Source organism: Canis aureus, chromosome 33, assembly GCF_053574225.1.
Source record: "Canis aureus isolate CA01 chromosome 33, VMU_Caureus_v.1.0, whole genome shotgun sequence".
Taxonomy (NCBI): domain Eukaryota; kingdom Metazoa; phylum Chordata; class Mammalia; order Carnivora; family Canidae; genus Canis; species Canis aureus.
This window is the reverse complement of record NC_135643.1, coordinates 34680369-34701420: the sequence shown is the minus strand read 5'-3', so window position 1 is coordinate 34701420 and position 21052 is coordinate 34680369.

The following is a 21052-nucleotide window of genomic DNA, read 5'->3' as shown; positions in this document are numbered from 1 at the left end:
CATGTATGTCTTGAATATATCATTAATTACATTTGGTCAAAATGAGAAACTGTCTTCTTCATCACTGTTCAAAAATGAGTTTGTGCTGTTTCCTGCTATTGTTCTGATCATCATTTGGAGCAAGGTAGTTCCATATTGGTCCATCCCTTGAAATCCCTTTCCTCCTACCTACCTCCTTTTCAGTTTATTCAGAAGAGTATCTCCCTTGAACCATTTCTTTATGTCTTTCTTCAGTTCCTTTGCAACGCAACAGATATCCTGTCAGGAAATTCAGATCCACAGGTGCAACTTCCTAAGACCAAAGGACAGTTACCAAAAAATTTGTGAAAGTATAAATATAACAATGAATCAATACTTAAAGAATCATTAAAACTTACAAGAAAATTTCTCTACATTCTCCACGTCTTCATCTCCAACCTCACTTTCTTCCATAAGATCTTTCTATAAAAGATACATTCTATTACTCTTTAATATATTACTTTATATTATACTTATTAATATCAAACATTTTTTATTTTATTGCAAATGCACAGTATTTCAGGCTTGAAATAAGACATTTACCTACATAATTTCCATTCAAAAAATATTTTGTTTTTTATATGCCTAAAGTCTTACATATTACCAAAAGCCAGCACGTGATTGATACTCAATAAACATTCATTGAAGTACATTGAAATGTGTTGAGGACTACCAGTATACTTAATTATTTGCCCAACTTTAATATATGTCATTATCCATCTTGTTAGTTTACATAATAATTTTGCCTTGCCACACTTTAAGTGCTTCATAACCACATGTAGCTAGAGGCTTCCATATTGGACAACAGCACAACTCTATTCTCTACTTTCTTCATCTACTTATTTTTTATCACATCCTATTCACCTCATTGGTGAGAGAAAGATTCCTGCCTAGGATTCTAAGGGGTAGCCAAACACACAATGCAAAGCACTGGACAGGTGAGATTAACAGCTGTTTCTCTGTTACATACATTCTTAGTCCAGGGAGGAGAACGTTCCACACCATACATTGGACTTGAGAAGGAATAAATAACAAGAGCAGTGAGAGACAAGTTTTGTAGCATCCCGCGAGGTCACCCTTCTTCCCCATTGGAATATGTGATTTGCTTGTTTGAATAATTGTGCAGTCTGGCAGGAAACTGGAATCCACTACTCAAGGATAAGCAGAAATAGCACCTGGTCCACTTGATAAGGACAATCTTGAGCTAGGGTACCTTACCCAAGGAGCAGAGTGGGAAGAGAAACTTGTGGTTAGGCCATTCAAGATCCCCTCATATTAGCATATGTCAAAACAGCACATAATTTAAGTCTTAATGTTAGGCTTCACCCCACACGTCTCACCACTGTTTTACTATAACCTCTCTTCATCTCTCCTATAGCATTTTGTCACAGCCTCCAAACTGGAGCTTTTACTTCTCTCTAAATTTAACACCACACTAGTGATAGAATGGTCTTTATAATTTGTAAATAGGACCATGTTATTCCTTACCCTAAAAACCTTCAAATAGTCCCCAAACCTAAAGGACATATGCAAACTCTGTAACATATTCTATGAAGTTCTTGTATGGTCTGATATTTTGTTTACCTGAGTATTCTTTTCAATTATATTTTTAAAATTGCATTCCAAATTCTACTAACAATCAATGACAGTAGTCCTCTTTATCCATAGTTTCACTTTTGATGGTTTCAGTTCCACAGTCCATCTGCCAGAAGCAGATGATCCTCCTTCTGACCTATCATCAGAAGGTCAATCAATTGTAAGTAGCCTAATGCTACATTACCATGCCTATGTCTTTCACCTCACTTTATCTCATCACATAGGCATTTAACGATGTCACATAATCACAAGAAGAGAGAGTGTAGTACAATAAGATATTTTGAGAGAAAGAAATCGCATCATGTAACTTTTATTACAGTATATTTTTATAATTGTTCTATTTTGTTATAAATTATTATTGTTAATCTCTTACTGTGCCTAATTTATAGATTAAACTTTATTATATGTATGTATGTATTATGTATGTATGCATAGGAAAAAACATAATGTATATAGAGTCCATGGTTTCAGGTATCCACCAAGGGTCCTGGAAACTATCTCCCATGGGTAAGGGACACTGCTGTTTTTGCAATTCTCCAATTACCTTGTGATTTTTACATTGCTAGGCCTTTGTATGACTGCTGCCTAGAAAGCTTCTTGTCCCTTCCTCGACTGAGCTCCTGTATGAATTGCCATTGCTGATTCACTAACATAGTACCACTCTGAATATCAAGTAAACTGGCTATGAAGGTGACTCCTTTTGCTTTCTAATTGTTTTATATCTAATGCACAGAAATATCCACCATCCCAACTTTGGGTCTCTGGCTTTAAGTTGTACCAGAATTCCTCCAGTTCCCTTAGCATTATACCATCAATATCTGGGATATAATGATAATATATTTAGAACTATAATCCCAGCAACTGACTTACTAGTCATATTATACCATTATTATTGCACATACCTTGTTTTTTTAATTGTACAAACCTTGTACTGTAATTTTTCATATGTCTGTCTACATGCTAAACTAAGTTATCAAAATGAGAAATACCTTTTCATTTTTGTATCTCTCATACATAATACAGTATCTGGTAAAAAAAATAAGTAATTGTTAAATGAATATATGCATTACCTTATATCTTTACAGAGGTAGGAAACTGGACTTTTGTCTTGCATAAAATGTAGAGTTATTCTTGCAATCATAGCACCAAGATATACATTTTCAGACTGTTGGGTTTAGGAATATTGCCTGTTCTCTAAGAGTCTTTATGTTTGTACATCTAAGTCACCTAATCTTATGAATAAGACCAACCAAACAAACCAAATTAAGCATCCCTAGACACATTAGGAATTGAACTACATGGACTGCTGTTCTTTTAGATTGTGTTAAAGATCTCACAGTATCGCTCCCTAAAAATGTTTGTTTATAATCAGAACAAAGCCAAGAGCTGCCTGTTTACAATGCGCTTTGGATGGTGAAATGCATGGATTAGAATTAAAAAGAATTCACCATATTGAAGAGGTTAAAAGGTAATTGACTTGGTATTCGATCACTGAGGGCCTTGAGATCTTTTTTTCTGACAAAAACAAACAAACAACAATAACAATAACAATAATGCTCATTGTTTAATCACACATTTAAAATGTTTGTGGAAACAATGCCAAGAAAAAGATAGGTGGAATTGTTATGTCAAAAACATTGGCATATTATTTTTAATTCAACTGGAATTAAAGCATCCCCATATAATATTTCCATGTAAATACAATTATTTCTAGGGTGTTCTTAATCAGTTAAGACTCCATTCTGATTTCTGTAAGTCTTACAAGTCTTTTCAGAAATCTAAATGGTATTCTAGGAATAAGACGCTAAAATATACAGCAGAAAAGAGAAACCAAGAACCAATTTGTGAGGATGCAAGAGAATCATGACTGTGTTCTTATGGCTACCAATGACTATTTCTAGATCACATGGTTTGATATAAGAGTTATACACCTATGGGTTGTATAACTGTCAACAGTGTTTTCGAAACAGCAGGAAGTCATTTTCACTGCTTACCTGGAGTAAGAGGTGCCAACTTTCTCCATGGACCAAGCCACACAGATATACAAGTGAGAGTATGCCGAAAGAGGAATTTTTACACTGAATATATTTTCCTTTATTTTGTTTGCTGATGAAGATGTATCATAAGTCAAAGATAGAGTCTTGCATAGTGGTAAGTTTGGGGAGTGGTGGGTTTATTGTAACTCACTTGCTATTTGTGATTCAAAACCAACAGACTTTTGTTTGTCTAGGGTATCTAAAATAGACTCTACACTCTACAGAGTGAAAGCGTAGACATGTTTTCTCTCTGTAGTTTCAGGTACCAAATTCTATATACCAAACTCTCACCTTTACAGGTCTTTTTTTTTTTTTTTTTTTTTGGTTTTTATTAATGTCCAGGTCAATTGTAATTCTCTCCTGCAAGTTCCCAGGATATTGTCTAGAAATTACAGTCATCCAGATGCCTTTAATCTTTTTGATAAAATTAAGCATATGTAAACCTATAGTTATGTATTGAAGAGATACATAATGTCACCCACAGACAAGATTCTGAAGACACTTGGATCCCATTTTCGTAGAATGGCGAAGCTAAAAAGAAATATGACAATAGACTTTAGTACGAAGTTCTGCCTTTGTCTCAGGTAACACACATACAATATATATATAGATGTCAATCACCTCCTCCCTTAGCCACCTTTAGCCAATATAGGTAATAAAGCAAACATTTAGCAGTTTGCATGATAGTCTCTGAAATGAAAGAATGATTTCCATAACAAGATATTTTTTTATAAATTTATTTTTTTATTGGTGTTCAATTTGCCAACATATAGAATAACAAGATCTATCAAACTATTTTAAACAATTTTAACGTGAAGAAATACAGTACATAATGTGATGCATGGCTCTCTGGACCAGAGTCATAGCTCAAAACCTGGCAAGATCACTTACTCATCTTGTGAGATTCCTCAAGAGCATACTTAACACTCAATGTGCTACAATTTCATCATCTTTACAATGCAAATAATAATGCCTAACCCTTGAGGTTATTATGAGGATTATATGAGTTAAAATATATAAAAGCACTTAGAACAATAACTGGCACCTACCAAATACTATGTTTGCTGTTATTATTACTTTGTACATTATCTACTTGTAAATGTACAATACACATTTTAAAAATATGTACCTAAAAAGTTAGCTTCATGTAAAATTAATTGCATAAAAAGCAAGCATATTTAGAAACATAAGAATCTACAGCCACAAGAGATAGATAATAACAAAGCAATAACAAAGTAATCAATTGTAATATCTCCACTTTTTAAATTCTAGTTCTGTCAATTATTTTTATGTGCTTGACCAAATTATGGAATTCTTCTGAGCCTCATTTCTTCCTGTATAGAGAATTGAGAATAGGGACCTAAAGATAGAGCATGGATTAATGAAACTAAAGTCTAAGATTGATGAATAAAGAAATTATAATAAAAACTGAATTATTCTCATTACATTCAAGTCTCTTGGAAAGAATGGATTTATTCAGAACATTCTGAGGGGATGTGCAATGTAGATCACAATATTTACAAAAAGATAAATTAAGTGCTATTATAGAGGAATGGTAAAAAGAGAGTGCCAGAAGATAGGAGAGTAGAAAATATCAACTTATATATATTTTTTCAATCTACATACTTAATGGGGTTTAACAATTAAAAATATATATATTCTGTAAACCATAGACCATTGAACTTAACAATATTTATTTATGGTGAGGATTCTTGAATTGAGTGTTTACAACTAAATTTGGCAAAAGTAATCCACTCATTGTCAGTACATAAATTAAAATGAGATAGGATATCCAAATTTCTTATGTGATACAAATAAAAATGGTCTTTAGATAATATTTTTTGAAATTTGGAAAAATTCAGATATTTCAACTTTCAAAGCCCCAAATATGTCGATTTAAGTGAAATGGCTATCTAGGCAACATTTCTTTTATTATTTAAGTGAACAACCAAGAGCAGTATGAATTGCAAACTAATGAAGGTTAGTAAGTCAGCAAATAGTTGAAGGAGCATAGTCAAATAATATTATTAACTAATAAATATCTGTCTAAAAGAAAATTTTAGTGACCCACTTCTCAGTTTTGCCCAAGAAAAGTTTTATAATAAAAATATTCAGGTGAAGATATAAATTAAAGATCCTAATATTACAGTCTTTTGAGAAACCAGCAAATAGGTTTTGAAAAAATTTATTTTATTGGTCCTAGGTGGAATATGTACTTTTCAGTTCCCTGGGATGCACAGGCAACCATTTTTCTATTACCAGCTGTCTAGATTCTGAAAATGTTGGGTTTATGGGCCCTGATATGAAATTTATCATTAAGATAACTGGATATAGGATAAAATTGGAAGGCATAAAAAGTAAGTAGTGTTGTGATCTATATTCAGCATGAATAAAGTAATTAAATACAAGTTCGTAGTCTTACATCCAAAAACCCAACTGGTCAAGAAAAGTGGTTCTAGTTAAGATTTCTCAAACCAATGTGCTATAATAGATAAATTGTGGAAGCTTAATAAATCAATCAATACAATCAAACTTTATTTTGCACTTGCCTAAAACCCAATCAATGGGGAGGGAGAGTGAGTAAGGGAAGAAATTTTGCTCCATCTTATCATTTAGAAATCCAAGGGTCTGTTATAAGTTTGACATCTTTAAACACAAATATGGCTTCCATCGTCACTATAGACTTTGGACATCCTGCCTTGCAAGACAGAATAAGTGAGAATCAGAATCATTTAGGAGTATTTTATGGGACTCAGAATAATAAACAACATGCTAGTACATATCACATTGGCCACAGCTTGGTGGAAGAGGTTTAGAAATGTTGTTGAGCTGTATGCCAAGAGGAAAGAGAAATAGGTCTGGTAACCTTTCCAGTTACCAAATATCCATCACATGGATATATTTGAAAATATATTCATCTTTCCTCAGAGGAAGATAACACAAAGTCCTATCTGTCACTTCATTCAGTTCAATGTAGAAAATCTTAGTCCCCTGTTAGCCTCTACAATTGGTCTAGACATGGCTTTTGTGGTTTGACAATTCATGTATAAGTTATCTTCTTTCATCACAGACAGATATACAATGATGGGCCCAGACCATAAGAACCACAATAAATGCTCTCATTTGAAATGAGAAGGATAGGAAACATATGGCTCTCAATAAATGGCAAACATGATGCATTTCTGCTTGGAAGACAAGGAAGTGTGAATTTTTTTTTTATTAGAACCCAATTTTTCCCACTCTGAGGATCTGCCTTGATCATTTTTTTTTCCATACTGATGGCTCCCATCTGTACCTTCTAGGAATTTTTTTTATAAAAAAAAAATCTGGACTTATGATTTCTCTGCCAATATACTTCCCTCAAAAACTTAGTAGGTATCTAACCTAGTTGTGTCCATTCAGTTCCATGATTAGTGCCAGTGATCATCACCAAGATTCTTTCCTACAACTAGTACTCAAATCTGCTTTATTCCCTCATATTCTTGCCTCAGGACTCTCATTTCTCTAATCTTCTCTCAGTCTCTTTCTGTCTCGTCTTTCCTCCAGCCTTCCCTTCCTCCGTCAATTATGGCAGCTCCCAAAGAGCCATCAGGCTTCAATGGAAGGTCATATTCAATCTCATTTTTATCAAAGAACTGAGTGTAATGGGTCTTTGTTGTTGTTTTTTGTTTATTTGTTTTTTAGAGAGGGGATAGGGGTAAAAGGAGAGAGAGAATCTTAAGTAGGATTTACAACACAGGATTTGATCTCACAACCCTGAGATCATGACCTGAGCCGAAATCAAGAGTCAGACACTTAACCAACTGAGCCACCCAGGCACCCCTGTAATGGGTCTTTTTAATTGAAGTTGTCTTTCAACCTTCCTCACAGTTTGAGGTTTAGGAGAATTTAGAGTTTTCAAACTTTTGAGGCTTCAAATATCTGGAGTCTATTTTATTTTATGTTTGTCTACAAACCAGCCATCCTCTGAACATGCCCAACAGGCTTCTACGGTAGAACCTTCACACTCTCTGTTCCCTAAACATCTGCACTCCTCACATCCCCCTTTCTTCAAATCTTTGCTTAAGTGTCACCTGTCACACAAGTCTTTCCAGACCCCCACACCATCATTCTCCCATGTGCTTTCCTTTCTTTATCTTTCCCTACAACTTATCACCAACTGACACATGAATGATCTATCTGTTCATTTGTCAGTTCATTTCCCTAACTATATCATAAGCTCCCTGAGAAAAGGTTCTCTTTTGTTCACTGCGGTACTCTGTATGCCTAGAACTCTCTGGGATTTTGTATTAAGCCCTCAATAAATATCAGCTAAAAAATGAAAAGGGAAACCAAGACGATGAAGGAACATAAAACCCTAGCACATGAAGAGCACATGAAGAAGCTGGGAATATTTTGATGGAAGTTTGGGTGTAAACAAGGAAAATAAAGAATTAGCCAGAGTGAGAATGGGTTTCAAGAACTTATTTATCTTTCAAGAACCTGTGACAAAAAAAAAAGAGAGAAGTTATAAAAAGGTAAATTTCTTTTTCATTTTTTTAAAAATTTTCTTCTTTTATTCATGAGAGACACAAAGAGCGAGGCAGAGATATAGGCAAAGGGAGAAGCAGACTCCATGCAGGGAGCCCAATGCAAGACTCGATTCCAGGACCCCAGGATCATGCCCTGAGCCAAAGGCAGAGACTGAACCACTGAGCCACCCAGGCATCCCATAAATTTCTTTTTTTAATAGAAAAAGTATTTTTCTAATAAATAGGGCATGTGGAATGGGCTGTTTTGAAGATGTAATATATAACTTGCACATATTTTTAAGTGTTCAAGAATAGACTGAATTAGAATTTTAAGGGGAAGTCATAAATTAAATCTAAAATTCCAGGCTTATGCTCCTTTTTAATTCTGAAGAGAATAATATTTAATAGTAAAAGAAAGAGAGGGAGATTAAACATTTGATGAGAAATGACAACTAACATTTAGTTAATTGTCTATCTGAGTAGGAAGTCTTCTATTTGTTTACTTACTTAATTTGTTCTTTTATTTAATAATGTAGCTAAATAGGTCTTAATCTTATCAATGGGCTAGGAAAGAACATATGAGCTGGAGACCTCTATCTACTCCAACTTTCTGTAAAAGAGAAACGATCATTCTCATTTCCAAATCAAGTTATCTAGCTTAGCCAGGAGAATATGTGCAAATAAGTATGTCATGGCGTATTTGCCTATGTACAGCCTATATATTTTATATAATATTTATATAGTATGTTTGTGTATATATATATAGAACATATATATATACACAATCATATATAAATTCATACAAATATATTGTGTGTATATGCGTGAGTCATGTGTGTTTGAATACACTATAGTGATACAGATATAGTAATCATGTCTTCAATACAGCAAGCATTCAACTATGCCAAACCATTGCAAAGTTTACAAAATTGGAATTTATCATCACTAGGAATGCAGTATTGTTATCTTTTGCAAGCTCTTTCACTTCTAAAAGCAGTAAATAAATACTTTTATTTTGTCTGTAGTATTTTATACTTCACATTATGACACTTATCCCACTTATCACCAAATCCTTTCTTTCTGCTTGACTTTATGATTCAACTTCTCCAATAAAAGTTTTATAGCAGGAGTCTAATGAATTAGACCCTACAGAAAGGAAAGTAAATTGGTCTGTTTCAAAGCTCAAAGCTGCAGCAATAAGTTCTGTGGATTTATTGCAGACCTCTCCACTGCTCCAGAGAGGTGCTGAATGCATTGTTTCCCAGCTTCCTTTACAACTTTTTTTAAAGGCAGAAATGAATCCAGGGATTCACAGAGATGTCAAATAGGAAAAGCCCTATTGGATTCACTAGCATGAGCACCATGAGAAATGATGATTGTGTGAAGCATATAAAAAAAGACTACATTTAGACATTGGTCTTAGAAAGCTTGTATCATGACTAAGCCAAGAAAAACAAGGACAGCCACAGCAAAAATCCTGTTGATCAGGATATCATCAGAGCACTCGCTGCAGTAAGCCTCACCAGGCCAAGCCCCAGGGTTCTTAGAGACCAGGAAGCCTGGAGAAGAGCACGCAAGAAGTTAAGGGGTATAATTTGTATTTCAAAGAGTCCAAGACAAGAAACCTAGAAGAAAGTTCTAAAATAATATAGTTTACTTTCTCAGTTGTTAAATTCTAGAAAAGAATTGTTTTTATTGTTGCTCCTGTTTATTTACCTTGCTAAGAGGAAACCACAGAGAGTTGGAAATGTGACCCTGTATTTACCATCAGTAGACTGACGCTAATTAATTCTCCCAAAGGCTGGGTTTTTGTCACATATGCCTTGGTATCAGATTTATATAAGGAAAGAAAAGGACTCAAATCATAGAATTAATTGATAAAACAAGTTAAAAAAATAGAAAAAATAAACATAGCATTTGCATGATTAAGCAAATGATATTCATTTTAGTTGGTATAAGTGAGTTATTTCTCATATAGAAATATCAAATTATAATTTAGCAACTGATAATTTAAGTGGATTTTGAATGTAAATGAAACAAGTTAAAAGTATAAACGAAAAGCTGCTAACAAGTTACTGTTTTCCTTTCCTTAAAGTTAGTTTGGGCAATCAGTATAGTATTTTTGATCAAAAATGATCATTGTAGAGCTCCACAAAGGAACAAGAAATTTGGGGACAGCAAATAATAGGCAAACTTTAACACACACTGTATTGGCAATATCATGCAAAGGACCATTTTTATGAGTACTTATAAACCTGAAATATATAATAAAAATGCTGTCTATGACACTCAAACATATAACAAAAGTTGTTTTTTTTTTGTCCCTGTGTTATATATTACTGGCAGAGTCATATATGATTAGAAGAACATCTTTAATTTAAGATACATTTATGTATATTGACATTATTTTGCAGCTGTATAATTACAGAATATACCAATTTTATTAAACAAATTAGTTTCTATTCATATTAATAATATTGTGGCAAGCACAATTAATGTATTAGAGTTATTTTATTTCAGAAAGAGGCTATGCCAAATATTAACATGACTTCCACTAATTATTTCTGCTAGAGGAATGATGGTACCTAATTATCCCACAATAAACCACTACCCACATGTCAAGTGATACTAATTGTCTAAAGTTCTCTACTTGAGGGACACCTGGGTGGCTCAGCCGGTTGAACATCTGCCTTCGGCTCAGGGGTTGATCCTAGGGTCCCGGGATCGAGTCTCACATCAAACTCCTTGCATGGAGCTTGCTTCTCCCTCTGCTTGTGTCTCTGTCTCTCTCTCTCTCTGTGTCTCTCATGAATAAATAAATGAAATCTTTAAAAAAATAAAAAATAAAGTTCTCTCCTTCACTTCCCCTACCTACAGTCTGACAGCGCTATTTTTATCAAATATTATGTAAACTAGGCTGTTCAATTGAAATATTATTGTGCTAATATCAAACTTTATTGATCCCTCTAGCTTTTAGTTTATATTATTGGCATTATTTTTGATTTTCAAAAGTGCTATGTCTCTTTTTACTTGTTTATTCTCTAACACAATTTTAATATAATTTTGTCAAGTATGTAAACATGTTAATAATATTAAGATTTTGAATGAAATTGCATTACATATAAATATAATTTAAAATATCTTTAAATTATTCAGTCTTTCCATAAAAAATATCATGTACTTAAGTCTTATTTTTTGGTATAAAATTATTATGTATATAAAGTACGATTTTGGAGATGTCTTAAAATTAATCCCCAGTTTTCTCCACACATTTGATAATCTAGCTCATATTATACATAGGGGAACATTTTCCCCAGTATGATTTCTAAAGTTTTAGCTTTTGTTATGAGAAAACTATTATTTCCATAGAAGAGCTATGGGAATCTTTTAATTATTTTGTTTTGATACAATCAATAGGATGATTTTCCAAAAATTTTAAATGTTTTGCAGTTGATTTTCTTGGTGTCTTATATAAAAAATTTTTAAGTAGAAAAATCATGATAATTTTATGTCTTCTCATACCTCCATATATCATTTTTATTGCAATATTAAGAACTTCCAGGGGTGCCTGGGTGGCTTTGATAGTTAAGCATCTGCATTAGGCTCAGGTCATGATCTCAGAGCCCTGGGATGGAGCCCTGCATCTGCAGCCAGCTCCCTACTCAGTGGGGAGTCTGCTTCTCCTTCTCCCTCTGCCCCTCTCCTCTGCTCATATGCTCTCTCTCTCTCTCTCTTTCTCAAATGAATAAATAAGATCTTTTAAAAAAAATAGAACTCCAAAAATGTTGAACATAGTCTTCTAAATTAATAAAAATGCAATTTAGGTAAATTAGGTTCATATGGCTTCATTTCTTCATATTCTCTGGGGGATATATGAACTTATCATGCACTTGCAGGGTAGGCTTATTCAATCTTAGATTTTTTTAAGTTTAATTTCATTAAATATCTCATTATGCTATATGTAGCAAATTTTACCAAGGTTTATTTTTTTTATTTTTTTCAATTTTTATTTATTTATGATAGTCATAGAGAGAGAGAGAGAGGCAGAGACATAGGCCGGGGGAGAAGCAGGCTCCATGCACCGGGAGCCCGACGTGGGATTCGATCCCGGGTCTCCAGGATCTCGCCCTGGGCCAAAGGCAGGCGCCAAACCGCTGCGCCACCCAGGGATCTCTTTACCAAGGTTTAATGACTGGAAAGAGATGATGGGATATTTAAAACACAGTATGAAGTATGAATAAGAAAAAAAATATCTGGAACGTTTGTAGCGTATGAGTGATTTCAAATGACCATTCCTAGAAGAACTTGTTTACTTGATCAATTTCCATTACCAACCTGCAATGCCCTGTGAGATCATTTCATATGCTACGAAGCCTACAGCCATTTGACATTGTCTCACTACAAATACTAAAGCAATATATCTGTAAATGGGCATATTTATTTTAACTATAGAATAAAAATATTATCAGGATGTTATAGACAAATCTTCCAGTGATAGGAAGAGATTTTAGAAATGCTTATGTGTGGTCAACCTGGACTGAGAGCCAGAACAGTGTTAAGTTCTCAATAAATATTTGCTAAATTAAATTGTTTTCTTTAATTTTTTAAAAGACTTATTTATTTATTTTTAGAGAGATGCAGGGGAAAGGGGCAGAGGGAAAGAATTTCAAGCAGACTCTTCCACTGATCAAGGAGCCCTACTTAGGTCTCCATCTCACAACCCTGAGATCATGACCTGAGCCAAAATCAAGAGTCGGATACTCAACTACTGAGTCACCCAGGTGCCTCAAACTCAATTATTTTAATTCAAACCTGTTTAACTTGAATTTGAAGAACACAGTGGCATTTTCAAATTTGCTTTCTATAGTATCTTTTTCTTCAAAAGGAGTTATGCATAAGATTAAATATGATCAAATGAAAGAAGAATTAAAATAATATCTCATTTCATAAATCATGATTTTAATAATGAGATAACAGGCAATAAGAATGTATACAGCTATGGTGTTTTATTATTGAACTATCTCTAATTGCTTTATGACCATTACCATATGAACTCAGTAATTTATTCTCTAAACCTGTTTTTATATTGATTTGCCATCGAGAATATAAAAAATGAACAAACTAAAATTAATTGGTCTATTCTTAAAATATCATTAAGCTTGCTTAATCAGAAAAAAATTAATGTAAGTGATAAAACTGTGCTTATAAACTTCTTTCAAAAAACCTCTTTGGACTTGGGCCAAAATAATATAAATTAAAATTCTTTATGCTGACCTACCAATGCCCAGGCCAATAGATATTGATCTGATTATTTCCAGATGATAAATTTAGGCATGGACTATAATGCAAAATATTCTAGAATATCTCCTCTTTTGAATCAGTTGAAGTATTTTTTATAATCAGACCTTCCCCGAGTGGAAATCAGAAGTGCTTGAAATTGGTTGAACACTTTTAGACAGATTGAACCTCCATCTACCTTCATATACATCAGTGTCATTCATTCAATTAATAGATATCAATAGATGGATACCTTAAATATCCATCCATATCTCTATCTTAAAATGGTTCGGGATTACTAGGTTTAAAAAAAAGTTATAGATTCTGCCTACAAGCTGTTTAGAGTCAAGTGGGGGAAGAGAAAAAATGACTAGTCACTTTACATACAGAATGCTAATATTCTGATAAAATAATACATGGGTTTCATGGGAGAAATGAGAATGGACTTGACCTAGACAGGAGGTGTGGGAACATTTCCTAGAGGAAGATACAGCTGGATCAAATTTTGAACTGTGAATGTGAGTGAAATGGGTACATATGAGAGTGGAGAACACAGGAATTAGAGAGGGCAGGAGAGAAGAAAATTCACAGAAGAAACTCAATGGAATGAAATAGATGGTTATTATATATGTTCAGTGGATTTCTTTCCAACTGGAACATGTGTGTTTATACGCATAACATAGGGGGGAAATTTGATCGTGTTTCAATATCATTTTGGGTCCAAATATTTCTCTAACATGATATAGCAGGTGGCCAACACAAAAACAAATTTTTCTAGGCTACAGCGACACAGAAAACATGTTTTCGCATTACAGTATCTTTTAAAAAGCTTTACTGCACTTGCAGCAATTGGTACCACTTGGAAATTCTGGTCTACATTCACCCCACCATTCTGATATCTTACACTCTGAAATATAAGCCAACTTACAGGGTACTGCTGTCACATTAAACAATCTGGTTCTGCCCAATTTAACTTAGGAAATTGAGTATTCTATATAATTCTTACCTATGTAAGTAGCAAATTTTTAGACTCTGAAACCACAATGTTTACTATTCCATGCAAACTTAATCAGACATAGCATTCATTTAATAATTTAATCATATGTAAAAAGAACCACCTGAAGTTAGTTACAAGATGAGAAATATTGTACCTTGATTTTGTGTTTTTAAGAAATATCAAATTATTAGAATGGATACACTCTGAGTTTTCCCAAAATGTGATTTTTTAAATTTATGTGTAAAAGCTCTTTAACCAAACTGTCAGCTTCAATTTTTTGCAATCAATACACCAACAGCAGTGATACTTTTAATAAAGTATACCCTAAATAAGACACCCTAGAAAGAAAGTGAAATGTCTATTTTAACTCAATATGGACATAGATAAATATAAAATTAAGATACTGGCAGCATATAAATTATGTGAAATCTTAAAGGGGGTATTCGCATGTTCATTGAATGCACTATATCAGCTTATTACTTCAAAAAATCTATTTTTTGAAAAGTAACAATAGGCCAACAAGTTACCTTGAAGAGATGTCAAGGAATATGAGCACAATGTCAAAACAGTATTTGGAAAAATGCCCTCTTTAATGGTCATCTACAGCTCATTGAATGTGGTTTTTCTCTAAAGTTAAGGGCACTTTTAAAATTTAGTTTCACAATTGATTCACTTAAGTAACAGTAAGTGCATTTTAGATTGATAAATTTGTAATAAGTCTAGACAATAAAAATCTACTGCAGTTTTTACAAACTCAGCCACCTCCAGATGCTTATATGCTCAGGGATGACATTATATTTTTAAGACTTCTTTGTTGCATCTGAAGAATGAAACATTTCTCTGAAGGGTAGAGTAAACTGTGCTTTTATTTATGGAGTTCCAGGTGTATATTTTAAAGGATTATATTAAAATGGAAAAATACTAAAAAAATAAAAGTTTATTACATATTGTAGAATATTCATAAACTAAGCATGTATCATTTTAAATGTTTCAATCGCTATAAATATATTATAGGCACTTCTACATTTATTGAGAAGAATTCAATTACTGAGTCTTAACACTGAGTTGGATAAATTAGTGATGGCAATATGTTCTCCGCTCAGCTGATTTAATGAAAAAATAAAACAGTGGTGTGGAATTACTAGATTTTGTGTTTTAAAACCTCAAAATGTTACTGAGCCTTTAAAAAGCTTCTTAAATATGAATAAAGGTCTTTTTTTGTGGTAAAAGAATAGATTTAAATAAACACAAATATATATATGTGTGTGTGTGTGTGTGTGTATGATATTTGGCAAGGATTTAAGGTTTAAAATTCCAACTATTTCTATACTACCAAAAATTATGTATTTTTATAGATCTCACACATTATTTTTGTATAATTTATTTTGAAACAACTTAGTAGAGAATTAGCAAAACTTGTTTTGTGTGGTGTATATGCAAAGCAACAAATGTTGGATTGTTATTTTAAGTATCTAATATCCTAAATCTCTTAATATCAATGCATTAGACTAGGGAGGTGAAACAAAGTCCTTCACATCAGTATTCAAGCTGAGCAGAATGACAAAATACAAACAGCAAGGACAATGAATGACAAAATGTAATATTACTTTACAGTACTTTTTTCTTATAATATTATATGTAAGAAAGCCATTAAATTAAAATAAACTGCATTCAGCAATTGCCTCTATTGAACAATTGAAACAAAGTTGTAGAATAAACATTAGTCTTACATTACATTAGTTTCCTATATTTAGGAAATTGACAAGACTTCAAAATTATTCATTACATTTCACATTCACTTAAATAGATATCTCTAAAAATAACATTGTATATAATACTATAAGATGACATATGACTTCAAATGTTGTATTTAGACTTCTTAGAGTCAATCCTACTTCCAAGCTTTTCCTCTGTTTCTGACTAGCTGCAAAAGTCTTTTATCCATATTGCAATTATTTCCCCTTTCTCTGATTAAAAACAACAATGATAATTATATGTATGCATGTATGCATATATGTGTGATGGATAGAAATAAAGGTCAATTTAGATGTGGATATATAGATATAGGTATAGATATATATTTATAAGTCACTATAAATATATATGTGACTCACCAGAGAAGGTGGAATCCAGCATAATATATTATTACAGTGTATCTGTCACCATCATTCCTTCCTCCTCTCAGCCAGGCCATATTTAGAAAAGGAAAAAAGGTAAACATGCAAATAGCCTCACAAACACTACAACTACAAACTCAGAGACCGAATTGATTGCCCAGTCAAAAACTTGGCAAAAGAAAAGAATAGGCAAACCAAAGAAAGGAAAATGTGAGTGGCTAATATGTGAAAAGATGCTCAAACTCGTGGATTATCTCACTTCATATTCAAATCCATGACTTAAGTCCTGTTACTACACCCTTTTATTGGATGGGAAAACCAGCACTCAAAGAGGAAAGGTATATCAATTGTCAAGGTCACACAGGTAATAAGTTACAGAGTTCTGATTGAAATGCAGGTGCAATACCAGGGCAAGCCTGATTAACTGGCTCAGGATTTTTTTCCCCCATAGGGAAAGCCAAAAAGGCTTCTATTCACAAATACATTCCCATCACAGAGCAGAGTTATTGCCCTATATGAGAGTTCTCATAGAGTTGTCGAACGAGCAAATGAATGCATTCATTAAGGACGAGCGTAGCAAACAATATTCAGTGTAATGAATTTGCCATTAACATTCCAACTATAAGGCTATTTGTTGTGATGAGAGCAGATACATTCCAGGGTATTCTTCTCTGCTGTTGTTTCTTTCTTCTCCACCTTCTCACCCTTCAATTACAAAATGAATTATCTTTCTAACTATAGCAGCTTTATCCCTTTTTTTCTCCCAATCCCAAAATTAATGACCAGCTTTAATTTTCCTCTAGGGGTTAATATTTGTCACAGCAGTAAAGAATGTTTTCCTCCCATATACTTATCATCTTCATCTCTTCCTGTGCATTGTCTGTAATCTCAACTTTGACTGAGACACCAAGATTTCCAAGTCACCAACGTCAAGGAAATGAGGATCAAGGGAGACTATCAAATATCAAGCTTTGATGCCTATAATAGAGGTATTCTGCTACCCGCTGGTTTTGTTCTCCCCGCTGGTTTCTATCTCAAAATAGCTAGAAATTTGGGGCTCTGGATAATTCTCAAGATACGGTGTCTCAGCTGTTCTAAAGTTTATGATGGGATGAATGTATAGAATTTTAGGTAAATATATATTTTTAGTAATCATATCAAGAAAGATATCTCAAGAAATAATAGCTGAATAGAGAATACAAAGGTATTACCTGAGGAATATCCTGGGAATTTTCAGAGGTGATAAATCTCTCAATTTGCAAGTCATACTGAGAAGGTCACAAACAGACAAAACCCTGTTAGTCCATTCGATTTTAATAATTTTGTGTTATTGCCATAAAGCACATTGAATATATTCCTATGATGCCAGAAACTATTTTAATATGTCCTCTCATGTTGTGTTGACCCAGTATTTCCCGAGGATCTGCTGCGTGCGAGGTGTGGGAGCCCGTGCTGGGTGCCTGCTCTCCAGGTGAAATGATTTTCACAGGCACTTAACAAACAAAGGGCGAAATGATTCCTATCCTGTTTCTCAGTGTTCTTTCCATGCTGTCATTTATTTTTGTACAGGAAGTACTTCTTTGTATATTATTATCAACCTTCACTACTTTCTTCTATCTTCATGTCTCTCCTCTCTCAGGAGATCTAAGGTCAAGGAAAATCCAAGAGAACCAAAGGGTGTAGAGATGTGAAAAAGCACAGACGGCAAGGCGGCAGTAATCTAATTTCCCTGCAAGGAGCTTGCAAAATAATGAATGCATATGCAGAAGATAGTCAGCTAAGAGGCAGAAAATTAAACAAACATATTTATGTTATCAATAAAATTCTTTATGGACTTGATGTGATTCACAGAAAAGCGTAGATTACAAAAACAAACAAAACAACACTCTAGAATGCATTTGCCTCATAAATGTAATAGCTGCATCATACTTGCCTTTTTCAAAATCATCTTACATTCAGGACCAAAATCTCAACTGAAATCCAGTACACATCTGTACTTTGTTCAGACCTGTCTATCTGCTTCTTCCCTGGGACTTGCTTTGGGTTACACAGGATCCCCTTTAGTCACACTCCTTAGCCATTGTTATGTACCTATGGTCCTGCTCCTCCATCATTTTTCTTGGAAAAATAGCTTTCCAGTTGATCTCAGAAAATACTTTACCCACTTTGTCTTAACCTGAAGGGAACCTACTTGTGATAGACAGCAAATACTTTTCCTTGTTTCTTAATCTTTCAGGGTGTCAGTTATTTTGCAATTTCAGTTTGTAATAAGCAAACTGGCCACTTCATTAGAATATTTCATAGATCCCAAAAATTGCCATGCCTTACCTGTATCTTTAACTGATGTCATTAGGAAACCCTTAGCCCACTTGGCATGTAGAAAAGAGCAACTTACAACTGAGATGGACCCTGTGACATGTATACCAGATACCCCTTCACTGTTTGGATTTTTGGCCTTGGCTGCTCAGAGCACCATCAGCTGCCAGCCTCCTCTGGAACATTCCAGCTGCTGAGAACTACCTCACATGATGTCATGCTTCTTTCTTTTGTAGCTCACAGTCAGTGGCTGGTTGATGTAGGAGTATGAACCAGGGCCTTCTCAGCTCAACTTGGAATGGCACCAAAGATGAATCACTCCATCACTCCTTGTGGGTTTGGCCAAAGGGCCTGCGTCACAGCTTGACCACTCTTCCCACTCCTGCTTTATCTTCTCTCCCCCAGATATTGATCTTAAAAACACTAACAAGCATTTTGGACACCAAATTCCATCTTGGAATCTCCTTTTTGGGGAACCCAAGGACACATTCATCCTTCAAGCCTTTCTTCCTCATTCATTAGGCACTGCAGTTTAATGGGAAGTGTTGCACCAGAGTCAAACTGAATGACATCTGTATCCAACTCACACAATTCATTGTCTACCAAAACTACTTAAACATTCTGATTCTCAGCTTTTTCACCAGTAAAATGGGAATAATATCAACTCACAAATTTTTCTGTGGGGATTAAATAAGGTAACTTATATGAAAAGTACAGCATATGTCAAGAAAAAAGAAATAAGCACTCCATAAATACTATCTTACCCACCCTTTTCTTCCACTATTCATTACCTGATTTATATTCTGTGTGTATCCTGATAATGATGCCATTAGCTTTTTTTTTTCTGCAAAGCTTTGCACTTAGTCTTATGAAAAATGGGTTAGGCAAAAAACACCTCAACCCAGTTATAGTTCCAGGTTATTCATTAATTGCAATACTATTCAGCTTTTTTAGGTGATCTGCCATGTGGCTGTGACCCAGTTTACAATAATGCTTAGTAGCATTACTTCCTTGTTTCTATATTGGAAAGAAGATGCCATGTTTTATTAGTCATACAACTGTTAAGGAGTTCCAGCTGCCTGTGGAAAAATGGGGAAAGTAAGCAATGTTGCTCTTCATTAGGTTTTAGGGGCAATGTTACAATGTCTTCTATGAATTGAATATTAAAGCCTTACAGTGAAGATTTTTGAAAACATTATAATTGTATTTCATTAGGATAATATCAAGAGACAAGTTACAAACTGCCTTCCTAAAGCAAAAATGAATATATGATAACAAACCAATCTCTAATCACAGGCCTCAAAATCTTAGAAAACATCCAAATAACACTAATTCACAGGTATATTTTAATATTAAATACATATTCAACATTCTCAGAAGTCAAGTAAAAGAATGGTTATACATAGTCCATTTGGTTCATTCATAATTTGTAGTTATTTACTAAAGAATTTTTCTTACATTTCTGGTAGAGATCTTAACAATCTGTGCTTATTGAGAGACTCAAAATTTCACCATCATTACTAAATTCATTTTTGGAGATATCTCTCTGACCTGGATATACATTTAGAAATGGAAAATTCTGTTATACACTGTATTTAAAGTGTAATGATGAGGTACTTGTTAAAGTGATAGCCATATTCCATTATAGAGTTATCCTTTATTTAATAGTATAACATCAACCACACTGCATAATTTAAATAGCGAATCTTCTGAGAGTAGAGACTCTAAACTTTCCCCCTTCCAGCTCAGGAGTGATGCGAGATGCATTTCAAATACTGGCTCTTTATTACCACATGGCCTAGTCACACCTTAAGTTACTTACTTCTTATGGTTTCAATTTTCCCATTTATATGATGGATGTAATAGTCAAGTTTGAAAAAGATAGGTAAGATATCTGAATAAGGTTGGTTCCCAAAAAATTTAGCTCCTCCCTCCTCCTATTCCTAATTTTTTTATGTAAATAACTATGGAAAAATCCAAGGTAAATGTTGTTCAGAGGGGCTTACCAGTAGACGCCAACAAGTTCCTCTGCTCAGACTGCAGCAGGAATATTAGAAAAAGGGGAACACTTTTTTGCACCCATATGCAGTAAAATATAAACACAAGCATGAGAAATATACATACTGCGTTGTTACCTTGGCTTTAGATGTATTTGCAATATTTAATTTCGTTAAAACATCTAAA